Source organism: Phaethon aethereus, assembly GCF_964289735.1.
Source record: "Phaethon aethereus genome assembly, chromosome: 1".
NCBI lineage: Eukaryota > Metazoa > Chordata > Aves > Phaethontiformes > Phaethontidae > Phaethon > Phaethon aethereus.
This window is the reverse complement of record NC_138575.1, coordinates 70,168,568-70,182,704: the sequence shown is the minus strand read 5'-3', so window position 1 is coordinate 70,182,704 and position 14,137 is coordinate 70,168,568. Positions and strand designations below refer to the sequence as shown.

The 14,137-nt window shown below is 45.1% G+C and overlaps 1 protein-coding gene across 1 annotated transcript in view; it reads right to left on the bottom strand.

Annotated features, from left to right (window-relative positions):
* CECR2 (CECR2 histone acetyl-lysine reader) overlaps positions 1-14,137 on the bottom strand; it is a gene marked incomplete at both ends in the record, with an annotated part of 96,293 nt that overhangs the window by 24,974 nt on the left and 57,182 nt on the right. The gene's annotated exons all lie outside the window — the stretch shown is intronic.

Sequence of the window (14,137 nt, the reverse complement as noted above, 5' to 3'; positions counted from 1 at the left end):
TGCATGCGACTTGGACTCTGCCACACAACAAGGCTCATTCCCAGCATGGAGAGTACCTCCCAAACAGGGTTCAGCCCAGAGGACTCTGTCCACTCTAGTCTCCCAGATGATCAAGCTGAACACTCGAGCTCTTCATAAAACGATCTTTCTCATTTGCTAACCAGGCCACAGTAAGTCCCCTTTCGTTGCCAGCAGTTCACCCTATAACCCAAGGAAACACACATTTCTTACCCTTGCCTGGTGTAGAGGGTAATTGTCCCCATCTGACACACATGAGACTGCTGATTGAGCTTAAGGCTAAAAGAACTCCTGTCTATATTTTAAGGAGACTTAAGTCCTTATTCTGACTGCTGAAAATTTCAGGGGAGGGAATGAAAAAGGGCTGAGTGAAGCCATGTGTCCCTAAATATAAAACTTTGAGTCCTGAGACTTGCCCGGTGCTCTCAGCTTGCTCGACTTGTGTACCCTGAGCACAGCGAAGAGAGACCCCCCCCCATGCCGCAGCCATTCTTGCACACACGGGAAGTCCATATGCCGGCAAGAACACCACTGGGTACACATTCCCACCAGCTCTCAAAAAGGCAGCTCAACTTGATAGGTTTTTGGCACAAATATATTACTCTATATGATTAATGGAACTGTGCCAGCACTACAGAATTGCATTTGCCTGAGAAATTGCTAACTACTACAAAAGCTATTATTTTTGAACAAAGAGAGAGAGGAGTGCAATCCAAATGGAATAAAATTGTTAAAAGTCAACAAGAAGTTAGCTATTAGACAGGAGCTTCACACGTTTGGTAGAGACTGGACTTCTTTGCAAGCACCTTGACTCGATGGTGACTGCAGGAATGAAGGAACAGATGCCACATGATTCCTAAAGTCATGTCCACCTGGCAGCATTCTCCTTGCTCCTCGAGTGGAGAGAAGTTGATGCTACCACCCTGCAGATCACTCCCCACCAGCCTGCTTCTTTCTGACGTCAAACGCAAGCTGACCTCCCAGAGAAAACTCCTCTCACCGGATGAGTGTTACCAGCTCTCTGGTTGTGTTTAATAACAGATGCTTGAATGTACCTGGATCTAGTGCCTTCTGCAGCCTGGAGTTTGCTCTTTTCTGCATGACATAAGCAAAGCATTGGTATTTCCAAGTGCCATTGTTTTGCCCCACTAATATCAGCAATCAAACAAATGCAACTTGAAACAGTCCCTTACGCTCACAAAGTTCATTCAATAACAACAAATGAGGACTGGTTTATGAAGTGATTTCTGTGCTGTCTCAAGCATTAATTTTAGGGTAAAAACTATTAAAAAATATAGCAACTATCCTCTTTTAAAAATGAAATATTCAGTGCAGAGTACACCTACCTGAAGTAGCTGTGCATTCCCACAGTGCCTTCCTCATGCACCTCACGACCCAATCCAACTTCCTGCAAGGACTTCAACTTGGCAAAAAGTGGGATACTAGATCCCCTTTACAGACTTTTATCTTTAAGAGGGCCAGTTGCTCACACACAGCTTAAATGCTAGATATTTAATGAAGCCAATGGATTAAAACAAAAAAGCAAAACAAAAAAAAAGAAAACCAGATTTGACTCTAGCTTTCAGACAGAAATAGTGATGACAACATCTTTTCCTGAAAGCAGGAAAGCAACACCTATATTTGGACGCTTAGTCCATCACGGAAGGGGAATGACTGTAAGTTCTTAGAGAACATCTGAGTTTCAGACCCCCAAGTTCAGATGTTCAAATCTGTCAGAGCTCAAGGCAGAAGATTATTTCATCAGATCTGAAACAGAGACTCTGGCTATTTCCAATAAAATTGACTGAAAAAACAGTTTCCCTAGCATCCTGAAAAACTAGTGGGTGACGTGGGATGCCAGGAAGCAGCAACAAAAGTAACAGGGCTTTATCTGCTCCTTTTTTCTGGCTAAATTTTTTTCTACCAAAAAAAAGGGGAAAAGCATAGATCAGACAGATACTTTTACCACTTGCATGAGTTCACTTATCTTGCTCTACCATTTTGGCTGCTCACAAAGAAAACTGATCCAGGAAGCCCCTTAGTTCCAGAAGATCATCTGAAATCTTTGCCTACGTAACTCTCATTCCCCCTGGAGACTGGGTCTGTTGACTTAACCAATTTGGTTTGAGTTTGACTTTCACATAAGTGGCTAACACTAGAAATTTCCGCCATCCACCCAGTGTTCGATACATTACAAGCTCTGTTCTCAAGAGTACTTTGAGTTCCTACCCCCATCAATTTTCAAAGACAGCTACTGTGCATTTGTCGCTTTGAATAAGGATAGAAATGAGAACCAGAGATGGGAACCAGATGTCTCAAGGCATTCCCAATCACTCTCAATCGTACCCAATTTATGTTTTCCCTCTTCATGGAGGCCAGCCTCTTTCCTCCAGACAAACGTAAGGTGCTCGTCTTCAACCTGTCTGCCACACCTACGGTCAGTCTCACTTAGTCTGTCTCTATTAAATTTCCATTTGAAAAAGGTTTCTGAAGCAGCCCCCCTGGCTTGGAGAAGAAAATCTGGAGGGAGCACAGCAATCTGTGAGAACTCTGCCCTTGGAGTTCTTCCCTGTGCAAAGCAGAAATGCTCGGGACTAACTGTTTAGCATTATCCATAAAATTCAAAACCAAGAATCAGACAGACAGGGCCCAGGAGTGGAATGACCTGGATGCAGTCTGCCAAATACCCTTTTTTATACCTGCAGCTGTGGGAAGTCCTATAGAGTCTCTGCTTCAGCTGGGAACCTCCAAAAACCCTTCTGTAGGTGGGAAGAAGGTAGGAATGAGACCACTAACATGAGGAGACAGTTGTAGTTCTTCTCTTGAGGGAGAAGAACTCAGCATCACTGAGACTTGTAACAACACCCGACCAACAGAGGCAATGTTAAGTCAGCAATGTCCCTTCTCTACAAATCGGAGTATTCCCGAAGAGGATGGACTGGTACGTGGACACATTCTGTCTCTGGCCACGTATCCAAAGGAAAATCAACTCTCCACTGAAAGTAAACTGGGGCTCCTAGAAACAATTTATGAAAAAGCATGAGACCATGGGCCTCAATGATTGTCACCATATCTCAACCACTTCTATCAACCCTTGCCACACAGCAAAAGCATCTTCCATACAGCTCATTAACCAAGGAAAACTAATACAAAGATCACCTACAAGAGGTCAAAAAATTTACCCTGGAATAATCTGTATCTGTAAAACTTCATCCTTTCTGCAGCCTCTCTTTCTCCCCATCCCAACTTCACTAGCCTCTGCACCATTAGTATTTAAGAAAACTAAGACAAAGTTTCCCTCACTTGTCAACAATGTCCCCTGCTTTGCAGATGCCAGCCCATATGCAAAGCAATTTGGATAGCTGTAGTGGGGAAGCAGTGGAACAGGACATGCATATCTATGTGACACATCTCAGAAGGATGCAGGTGATTTCTCATGAGTTCAATGCAATTTCTTCGTCTCATCCCTGGCTGTGCTCTGAAACCACAGGGTGGTTGTCAGGGGTCCCTATCTTTTTCTGTAATGACTAGAAAGGAGGTCCAAAGATGAACCACACCTGTGGTTGAAAGCTTTAATCCTACATTGCAGACCTCTACATTATACAAAAGGAAATCTGGGGCACAGGGAGGGACATGACCTAGCACATCAGTGTCGAAGGGGAGGAACAGCGGCAGAAAACCCACAAGAGTACCAGTGAGGTTGCAGCTCAAGTTGCCTGTGATCTTTAGTAGCAGCTGCAAAAAACTCAGGGCATAAAGAAGATGGGAGCAAGTCGAAGGAGGGGCTCCTCCCCAACATGGGTATCAGCGTCCAAAACAGTCAGAGAAAGGATACACCCCCTGAGAGCTTAGCGCCGCAGCCCGGCCATCTGCCGCCCGGCTGCATCCCAAAGAGGGAGGTTTCTCTGTGCTACAGGAGAGGGGAGCTGAGGATTCCTCCCCGCTCCTGGTGATCCCCATTTGGCAGTATGCCTCCACGGTGGCTCCCCCTGCTCACGGAAGAGGCACCCTTCCCATCCCCTGGGCTTTTAATGCACAGGGGCTACACTGCTGTCAGAAAAAGAAGCTCGGCCAGCACGCGGAGCAAGACCCCGTCCCGCTGCTCGTCACCATGCCCAGCTTCCCAGTGGGGCTCCTTTGGAGACCTCTGGAGGAGAGGGTGAAAATGTCACAGGGTTGATGGGATATATGGGAAAATTTGGTTGGAGCTTCTGGTGCGCACGCTTGGGAAGGGACAGCTGCACGTAGAGACCCCAGTCCCACAGGCACCCCGTAGGGCAAACTCAATGTGACATGCCTTCTGAGCGAACTCAGCACTGCTGGGGCTGGAATTACATGTGTACGCACGCACGCTTTATTTTTTTAATCCTCAGGCCCAGAGGAAGCAGAGCCACTTGTGCTTTTATTTTTAAAGACCCCAAAGTAAATCAAATCTTGGCTGGGAAACTGTAAACAAAATCAAGCCAAAAAAACAAAAGCAAAAACAAACACTGATTCAGTAAGAGAGTCCCTGTGTCAATCCGCACTTCCCGCAGGCAGGGTGCCATGGCCCAAGTGTGGAATTACTGTCACAGCACACTTCCCTATCTATTGCTGCCAATTTTGTTCCAAGCCCCCCTTCTCCACTCTCCTCAAAAAAAACCCCAAACCTAAAACCCCACAACCCTGTGGGAGTAAATATTGGATTAAAAAAACATCAGGATAAGGAGTGGAAAATACTGGAGACTAAAATCTCTCAATGATGCTCAGATACTGCTGGCACATACAGATAAGCCTTCTGAAAGTTCACATGCCAAATAATTGCCTGAACCCACTAGCTAGAATATCTATCATGTTGACAGTGTTTTAAGTCTCTTGTTTCATTTAATTTACAAAATGCAACGGAAGAGTAAATACTGGAACACTCTTGAGCTAAAACTGCTGGGAAAATGGCAAGCCTGACCTATGTCTAATCCCAGACAGTATATTGTTCTGTACTTGAGATTAAAACCAAGAACCCTGACAAAACCAGAGGATGACAGAGAGCAAGAACGATAGACTTCCTCCACCTCCTGCACAAGAGTAGTATGTGGGAGGAACATGGAAAACAAGACTGAGAGAGCTCAGCCTTTCCCTCAAAGACTTTTAAAACAGTAATATAATTACTCTTATAGTTCCTTTTACAGAGTTAGCCAGTAGGAAAAATAATAGAGGTGATAATTCTGTCCGGTAAAAGCTTTAAAAGCTGAAAAACACTTGGATTCCCTCAGTCACTCAGCACAAGTGTTGCTTTTACAAAGTTCTCAGTAATAAGGGAAAAAAGACTTCTTGGGCATCTAATTCACAGCACACAAGAGAACCGGTTTTGCCTCTGTGATCTCTCTAGTTAAAAGAAAAAACAACAACAACAAAAAAATCAAGGTCTTATCAGAACAGACCTTGATTTTTATCATGGAATTAATTTTATGGACTGAAGATATTTCATCTTATGGGCTGGCACCTTTTAAGTTCTGAATTGGCAAAAAGGCACCAGCTTGGTGTTGGGAGTCACTCAGGTGTTAATGAGAGCATTAACTGACAGATGGCATTCAAGATATTTCTCCCCTCTCCAATGAAGACAGCTTCTTTGCTACAGCAGAGATCAGAAAAGCTTAATTCTTAACAAGCGGACAATGCTTTGGCACAAAGGCAAGCCCTCTAGAAGGTAATGGGAAGGATTCAGGGTTTGCTGGGATGACCTCAGTCAAACATCATTAACAGGGTCAGGAGAAGCAAAGCCTATTTCAGAAGGAAAAAAAATAATGTAAGGGCCCCCATGATCAATCTATCGTGGCTTGTCAGAAAGAGAAAGCTTAGGCTGACCTTAGAAGCAATATGAGTTACTACTACCAGCCTGACCTTGAGCTCTCATGTAACAATGGAGACTTTTTTTTTTTTACTGTATTAATGAGCTTTCTTATCTGAGGTGGGGGAGGAACCCTTATAGACCAGCTTGTGCTTTTACCTTCAAACAATTTACCCTACCGAGAAGCTAAGTCAGGCATGATGCAGGGGAAAAAAAGATACTACCTCATCCTTCTGTGAGAGAAAAGGGTTGGGTAGGTATATTCCCCATTTCCTTCCAAGCTCTCTGTGTGCAGCTCACTCAGAAGGTGTGCAAGCCAACAGAAAGCACGTATTCCTCAGACCATGGGCCAACTTGTCATCAGAGCAATTGGACTGGCAGAGGCTCAAGGGCAACAAGCACCTTGAAGGGTCTCTCCTCAAAATACTTCACTGCAGCAGAGCAAAATGACCGAGAAGCTGGAGATCCAGGAATCATGACCTTAAGCTTTAATGTTCACATTTAGTTTCCAATCCAATTAGCAGTGCCACCAACTGCACTACTATCCTGCACCACTGGTGGGGACAGAATTCACAAATTCCAGGGACAGTCTTGAGGAAAGCAGTAAACTCCTTGCCACACCAACCTGGTGACAGATCTCAGCAAGGTCCAACCCTAGCAGAGCCCTTGTGAAACAAACACCCAGGCTCATCCTGCTTTTCAGTGCCCTCTCCTGATTTATGCCTGGAGAAAACCAGCTGGCCTACAAGTGGCTGTGAACAAAAGGAGGACAGCTGACATTAATGGACCCTGAACAAGACCACAAAACGTTTATGTGTGTCTATGTGGGGCTGGAATCAAACAGAACTGATCAAACCTCCAGAGTGAAGTTTCTCTTCCCAGAAATACAGCACAGATTGCTGGAGTACAAGACCACCACAAGGCATGTACAGGCCTGCCTCTTGTCCTCCACTCCACAGTTTTCTGAATGCAGACATTGCCCAAACCTCAAGTAATTCTGTGGCTTACCTGTGTGGCCATCAGCAGCACTGGCAGTCAAGGGAGAGAGAAAAGACACCTGAAGAATCGAGTGGGTGGGTTGCATTGAGCTCTGCACACAATGACCTTTGCCTTCACCATTGCTGAACACGGGAAGACATTCTTTCTACATTACAACCATGGTTTTGTTTCAAAGGACAAAAAAGTAACTGGTTAGCAAATGTTAAGTAGCGGCTGCTCTTCCCTAAAGTAGTCTGGTCTAAATCCTGGATTTGTCAGTCTGAAACATGAATAATCAGAGGTTTCCACATCCACGAAAGATACATCCAAGTATCCCACCAAAGTAAAGGACAGCAGAGTAATTTCAGCACCCTAGCAATTCCTGTTCCCTGCCCCTCAACTTATCCACTCCATAACTTGCTTCCAGAGCTCAAATGTGGCACTCAGACCACCGCCAAGAATATGCTGAAGAGATGCTTAGAGAAGACATCAGGGTTCTAGACCTTTCCTCCAACATGATAACACAAAGCTAGGACAGCAGGTTCTCCAGCAGAAGGGCTGCTTGATCTTGCTAAGGAAATCTAATTTACATGGTTCGACGCCGGGGAATCCACTGCCTTCCCAGCTGAACTCCTAAAGTGGTCATGTTTAGGAGAGGGGAAAAAAAATCAGCTACGAAAAACTGAGGCTGTCAGCAGCTAAGAATACTCCAGTCCTGCTCCTTGTCTTCCTCCATCTTACCTCGAGTGATGTTCCATACAATAAAAACCGAAGAAGCTGGAAGGGGAGCTGGCAGATATGCTGTATCCCACAGAGAAGCAGAATAGGAACAGCTATGGAGCGAGGCAGTGTCTCCAGGGAGGCAGAGAGAATGGAGAGCTGATGTGGGCTGTCTAGTCTAATAAGGGATCACACCACAGGAGCATGTGCTGGCTTGACAGAAGCAAGTGCAGCCACTTAACCTGGGTATGACAGCTGAAGTGGGAGCGTTGCTTTTGTACCCCCAAAAAAGGGGAGAACAAAGAAAGAGGGGGAAGCCACACGGTCACTGCAGCTGCCCACCCTTCAGGGAGGTTCCAGGTCTGCTCATGCAGACTTCCCACAGCTATGGCAGAAAAAGTGAGCAACCAAGGAATTTTCCAGCTTGGGCTCTTTAGCACAACTAGACCACACTTATCAACTCTTGAAATAGATGGAGATGCCCTTTTACTTGCTGTGAGCCGCTGTGTGCTGCCTTCCACCACTTTCCCCTCGCACAAGGGACAGGAGGCAGCAAGTTCACCCCTCCAAAAGGAGACGCCAGCTGTAGGAACTGAACTCATCTCACATGCCAGCGTGGCAAAAGGGCAAGCTCTGACCTTCCCCAGCTGCCTGTGGTCCATGCTTCTCCCGTGATCCGGCTTTTATCTACCAACCACCCTACACATGACACAGCTGCCGGGGGGTGACTTGTTTGTTATTTTGCTGAGAGAAGGCAGAAAAGCAGCAGAGATACTGGCGCAGATACAGCACTGTCCCACAGTGGCCTATTCTGAAAAGGCTCTTCCCTTAGGCTGGCAAATGCCGGCGACAGGCAGGAGTGCTGAGATAAGTGTCTATTTGATCTTCTCTCCCCCATTCACCCTGGATTTTTCACTGCTTTATGTTCACAAAACGCCAAGGCAGCTAATCAGTGCTCTGTGACCCTTGTTAATTGGGCTGTGTGAGAGAAAGGCAGCACCGGCAGGAGAAATCACACATACCTGTTACTTTGAACTGTCCTGTCATTTTCTGTCTCCCTGCTTGCAGGAGCTCCAAGCACCCTTCTGTGAGCCAGGGCTGCTCTATTTTTGTCGCCATCCCCAGGATCAGCAGGAGGGGCCACAAGTGTTTCATGTTGTCATCCTACCTCTAACACCTCAAGGTATAGGGAGGCAACAAAGAGGCGTGTTGTTGCTTCTCCTTCTGTATGAGAAGGTGAAAGTGAATTTTGGTGAAGGAAACAGAATCTGAAAGTGCTGATGACCCTTCTTCCACCTACACCAAGCTGTTCCTCGCTGCCTTTAGCTGTTGCCCTCCTCCTCCCTCCCCAGCACAATACCAGGAAGAAGCGAGCAGATGCCCAGCATCCATCTCCCTGCCTCAAGAGACCAGCAGCCTATTTGGTCAAGCTAGCGAAAGAAAGCAATTGGTGTGAAGATGTGAAGCACTGGAGGAAAGAGGGGCTGGATTTGCCAAGCCCGGTGGATTATGCAGTACTTGGAGGATAAGGAAGACACATATGGTTAACTGAATGCACATTGGGTGCAGGGGCCTGCATTTGATTTTTAGGTAGAAGCAAGGGCTACTTGCGTGTTTTTGTCATTTGATTAGAAAAAAAGAAGACATAAGAATACGAGCAGCAATAAAACCAGAGCAGCCAGAAACATCCCAAACAAGAGCTGAAAATCTATGGTACCAAAGGAAGAGAAATTCCTGGGGGCAAAGGGGATGAGCAGGAGGATACGTACGCTGCCCAGATTCAGGGAATATTAATGGGATTAAAATAAAACTAAAACATGATGACTACCTGTTTGTTTTTCAAGGCTAGCTCAATCCTTCCTTCAAAGTCAGTGAATCTCTGCAGCCTCCAAGAAATGAAGATTTGTGATCTCAATGCATGGAGGGTTTTGGAGTAGTGGTATGGACAGAGAAGCAGGAATCCCCTCTCCCACAACTGACGCTATAATTTGAGTGAAAGCTGATAATGACAAATCAATGGGTTGGATAACTAGATTAAAAAGGGGAAAAAATAATTCTGCTAAAAGATCCTGAAACAGCACTGTGGTGAGCAAACAGTATTGATGTATATATTTGTGAAAACATGAATTAAGATAGTAATAGATGAACAGAAAGGATTATTTACCTTGCACGAATACAAAGAGGAGATTATTTGAGACAGTTTTAAAAATTGTCTTTTTCCTTAATTGTAACTGCATAAATACAATTAATTAAGTGTTATTATGCTATTTTCCATGGGCATTGTTGGGTTTAATGACCATGTTCGCACCAAAGGTGTGTTTAAATACACCTGCCAAGCTTTGCCAACGTACTAACCCCACAGAAACTCTGTACTTCACTGTTTATTCAATTTTACCTTTAAGATACTACCCTGAAACCATTAAAGGGCACAATAACAAATCAGTTGCCTTCAGTGTGATGTGCAACTCACGAGAACAGCAAGTCAAGGTTTAAACACCAAGAGGAAACCAGCTCTGTAATCAGCCACTAACATGCATTTTCCTACCTACCTTTGTGTTGAAACATGCACCACAGCTCCAGCATGGAGGAAAAGAGGTGATATTGCAGCTACTTTTTTTGCCTAAAAATAGAGACCTCAGTTCCTTGAGATACAGCTGAAATTGTAAAATACTGTGCATCTGGAATTATATAGAACCTCCAAAAAACTCTTGGTAAGACTGTCTGTCAGATACCCTGCCTGTCTGAATGGGAGGAAGACTCGAGTGTCCATCAAGCAATAACTCTTTTCTGTTTTTTTATCAGGGGTTGCACTGGACAGTCCATCAGTCATAGAGGAGAGAAGATACACATCCCCAGCAGTGTCAGCCCCTCTCTTCCTGCCTTGAAGAATCAATCTGTTGAGTCAAGGGACCGCAAGAAAAAGGCAATACCAGTTACTGAAGCTTTACCCAGAAAGGGAGGCAGACCTGGTACTAGAACAGGGTGGTACAAGTGCTGATGTCATCACACATTATGTCTGAGGTGGAAAGGACCAAGGAAAGAAGTTATCTCACCCCAAATGCCTGTCATAAATCAATGATAGAACTGAAAATGTCTATCACACCCAGTTTGGTGTCAAGCTGGCACGTGATACTGAGGGAGGATACAAGGGACACGTCTAAGTGTATGTCACCTCTTGCCCTGTGATGACATTGATCGTGGCTGGGGAAGGGTCAGGGAAAATGGCTTTCATTAAGCAATTAATTCCCTGGCATGCTAGTGAATAGAGTCAGAGAGCTGAGGAGAGTTGGAGCCCAATGCTTCCCTATCCAATGAGATCTATCACTGCAGCTAGACTGGGAACATGAATTTTTCCCTACCAGTGTGCTCAGATCAAGTGGCAAGAATCTCCCAAGCCCCTGAAGTGCAGTTTTCTGTCGGGGTCAAAATCAGAAATTGAGTGACAGGCACCACTGGCAAAGGCAAAATGGCAGGAGGCAGGTCCTGAGTCTCAGGGCCAACACCGGAGTGTGTACTGAAGACGCTGGAGTGTAGGGTGGTACTGAAGGGCAGGAAGACACCGAGATGAGATGTCACGACAATCAGTACTGAGGTTGGTGATACTGGTACACAAGACAAAGAGGTGCAGAGTAGGAGAGCCAGCTGAAAGGAGAATGCACTGATCCGCAGGGCACAGCTGGTCCCCTGGTAAAGCACAAGATCACCAAGAGAAGATTAAGCAATGCTGATGCCAAACTGGAGACTTTACAGGCACATCAGCAGGCAGCAGGCTTGAAGACACTGACAGACTTAACAGTATCAGTAAATTATGTCACTTTTTGGATGCAACGGAAAAGCAAAAACCTAGCTTCTCCACTAAGCACATGCTTGTGAGGCAATAAATCTGAGACACAGCAGTTCCCAAAGTCAGTTTTTGGGCTCAAGGAGCAGCTCTTGGGCCTCAAAACAAAACCGTCTGACCTGGATATTTCTGAGCACAACTTAACAAAGGGAGGTACCTCTCCCACCCGCCCCCAGATAGGAGGCCAGATTTTTGTCAGCCTTGTAAAGGAAGTCAGACAAAGGCAGGAGGGTCCCTAGGTGAGGTGAAATGATAATGCTGAAAGGCCCTGATCAGCAGGTGAGAGCTGCTCCTCCAGTCCTTGAAGGGATGGATGCCTCCCAGCACCCCTCAGGAATTCAAAGTGCTGCATTCTTCTCTGCTCAGTTTTTCCCCAAGGGTTGTCAGACACGGAAGATGGGAATCACTTATAGGCATAATGATCCCACAGCCCGGACAGCATCTGAAGCCTGGGGGCTTCTGCATTGCTTCTGTGTCAAGTACCTTCAGCTTTGAATAACAAAAGGCAATCTCTTGAAGGATCAAAAAGAAAAGAAAAAAATAACCAGTGTTAGAACTATTTATTAACTAACACAAGAACTAGTTACAGGTTGTTAGATATAACAAAAAAGGAAAGAGAAGAATCTGGGTGCTCAAGAGGGAAACAAGTACCTTAGGGTAAGCCAACTCTGTCAATCAGTGGGGGGTACTTGGTGTGGAGTGAGAGGCCTGGTAAGATGCAGGTTGCTGGCTACTGCTTTGAAGGGTTCTGCTAAGGGAGACTTTGGTTCATGCGTGCTGGGTGTATAACCAGCGCACACTGATCTGACCTCGAAAAGATGTGCAGTCCTTAAAGGAGGGATCTTGATGGCCACGCAGACACAATGAAGTGTGAGAACCACTGCCATGCTTTCTGCTCCTCCATGTGCTCTCTGACTCTTAAAGCATGGAGTTTTTTCCCCCCTTGTTTTGTGTCTGATTCTGTGTGACCTTGACAACCAACCACACAGTGTATGCCCAACAACAAGACACTCCGGACATGATGAAATGAAGATCAACCCATAGTAGTGTCTATCTCATGAGGGATGAACATAGCCTTCTGGATGGTCCACAATAAAGGAACGTACCTAGAGCCCAATTTTCACCTTGTGAACTGACCTGGTAAGACTGCAAGGGTTTTGGTTGGTCTGTGATGGCATTTCACTTCTCCCATCAATTACCCTCGCTTGTGTCTAACCAGGCTTCAATCCATTCTTGTCAATTTTCATACACATGCATCTTCATTTCTACTACTGTTATTTGATAGTGACACTCCTTCTGAAGAGAAGCAGATCAACCCTTGGGAGTTGGAGCCGATTAACTTACAAAAGACCCAAATGCATCTCCCATATTCTGAAAGAGCAAATAGGAATGAGGCTCATTCCTGGAAGAGGATCATTACTTACTATTCATTCCTGGATCCTTGAAGAACAAGTGAAGCCAGCTTAATGCTGCATTGTTCATTGCTAGTGCCCATCAACAGAAAGCATACTCCCAATTCATAGCCATAAGGAAACACAACAGTATTGCTGTGCCATAAGGTCTTTCGATTGTTTAGGGGCTGTAGCAAGGACCTTAGGGTATTACAGTGATGATGAGCACTGTGGGGAAGAAGCTAGAGTTATTGTCTTGATGATGATGGGGAAATAGGACACATGCATGTATTATGGCACAAATCCATATGAAACAACTCCTTATGTGCCTTACTGCTCATAGAAAAATATGCTTAATGTGGGAGAAGAGAGTCCCTTCTGAGGCAAAAAATACCTAGCATGGGGTTGCCTTGAAGCAAACAAGCATAGCAAACTCATTACTTAGAATTAGCCACACATATTACAAGTTTCTGGGAAAAATGGATAAAAACCAAGTTTTTACAGATAAATAAATGGGTCCTAAAGATGTCCCTTTTGGAATTCGTTTCAGAACAGGTCTTTCCTCTTCTCTTCTCTGAAGCTTAAACCACTACACTGGTTGAGCCAGAAAGAAACTGCAGAAGAATGGAAGGTAAAATGGGAGAAAAATTAAAAGTATAGGTGATTTAGAACAGAAATGGACACGACACACCAAATTATTGTAGTGGCTTACCATCTGGCCAGCAGCTGCCTCAGCTGTTCTGGGGCTAAAAGGCTCCAAGAAAATAATTTCAGAACTTCTCCAATATTCACCCTTAGACTAAAGATTGGTTTCTGAACCCGGTTGAGGTGCTGGGAGGTGGCCTGCAAAACCAACTGTGCTGAAGCAAAAGTCCTGCACTGGTGGTTTGGACCATCACTGTCTTGAAATGCAAGTCTCAAAAGTGAGGGCAAAGGTTTCATGTGGAGAGAACTCCCACATCCCGTCCCTCTCTCTCCATCATTGTTTGTCTTCTTCCTTCTAAGGAGAAGATGTTTTCACTTGCCTTCTCAATTTCTTTCTTCATCATTGCTGTCTTCCTCTTCTCTGGACTACTTGGTTTGCAACATCAATAACCTAAAAACACAGCTGTCTCTTTCATATTTCAAACTCTGACAGTGGCATGATGACATCATTGCAGTCTCCAAGACCCTTCACTGACTGTTCTCTATTCGTCTTTTTAAGTTTAGCCAGCTATTCCTCCCCATCAGTGTTTTGTATAACTCCCTCTCTCCAGCTATCCAATATATTTCTCTCTCATCCATCTGCCCTGACAACAAAAGCACAGCTTTCATGCTCTCTTTCTTCCACCATTTTCATTCCTTATTCTCCACCACACCTATGGA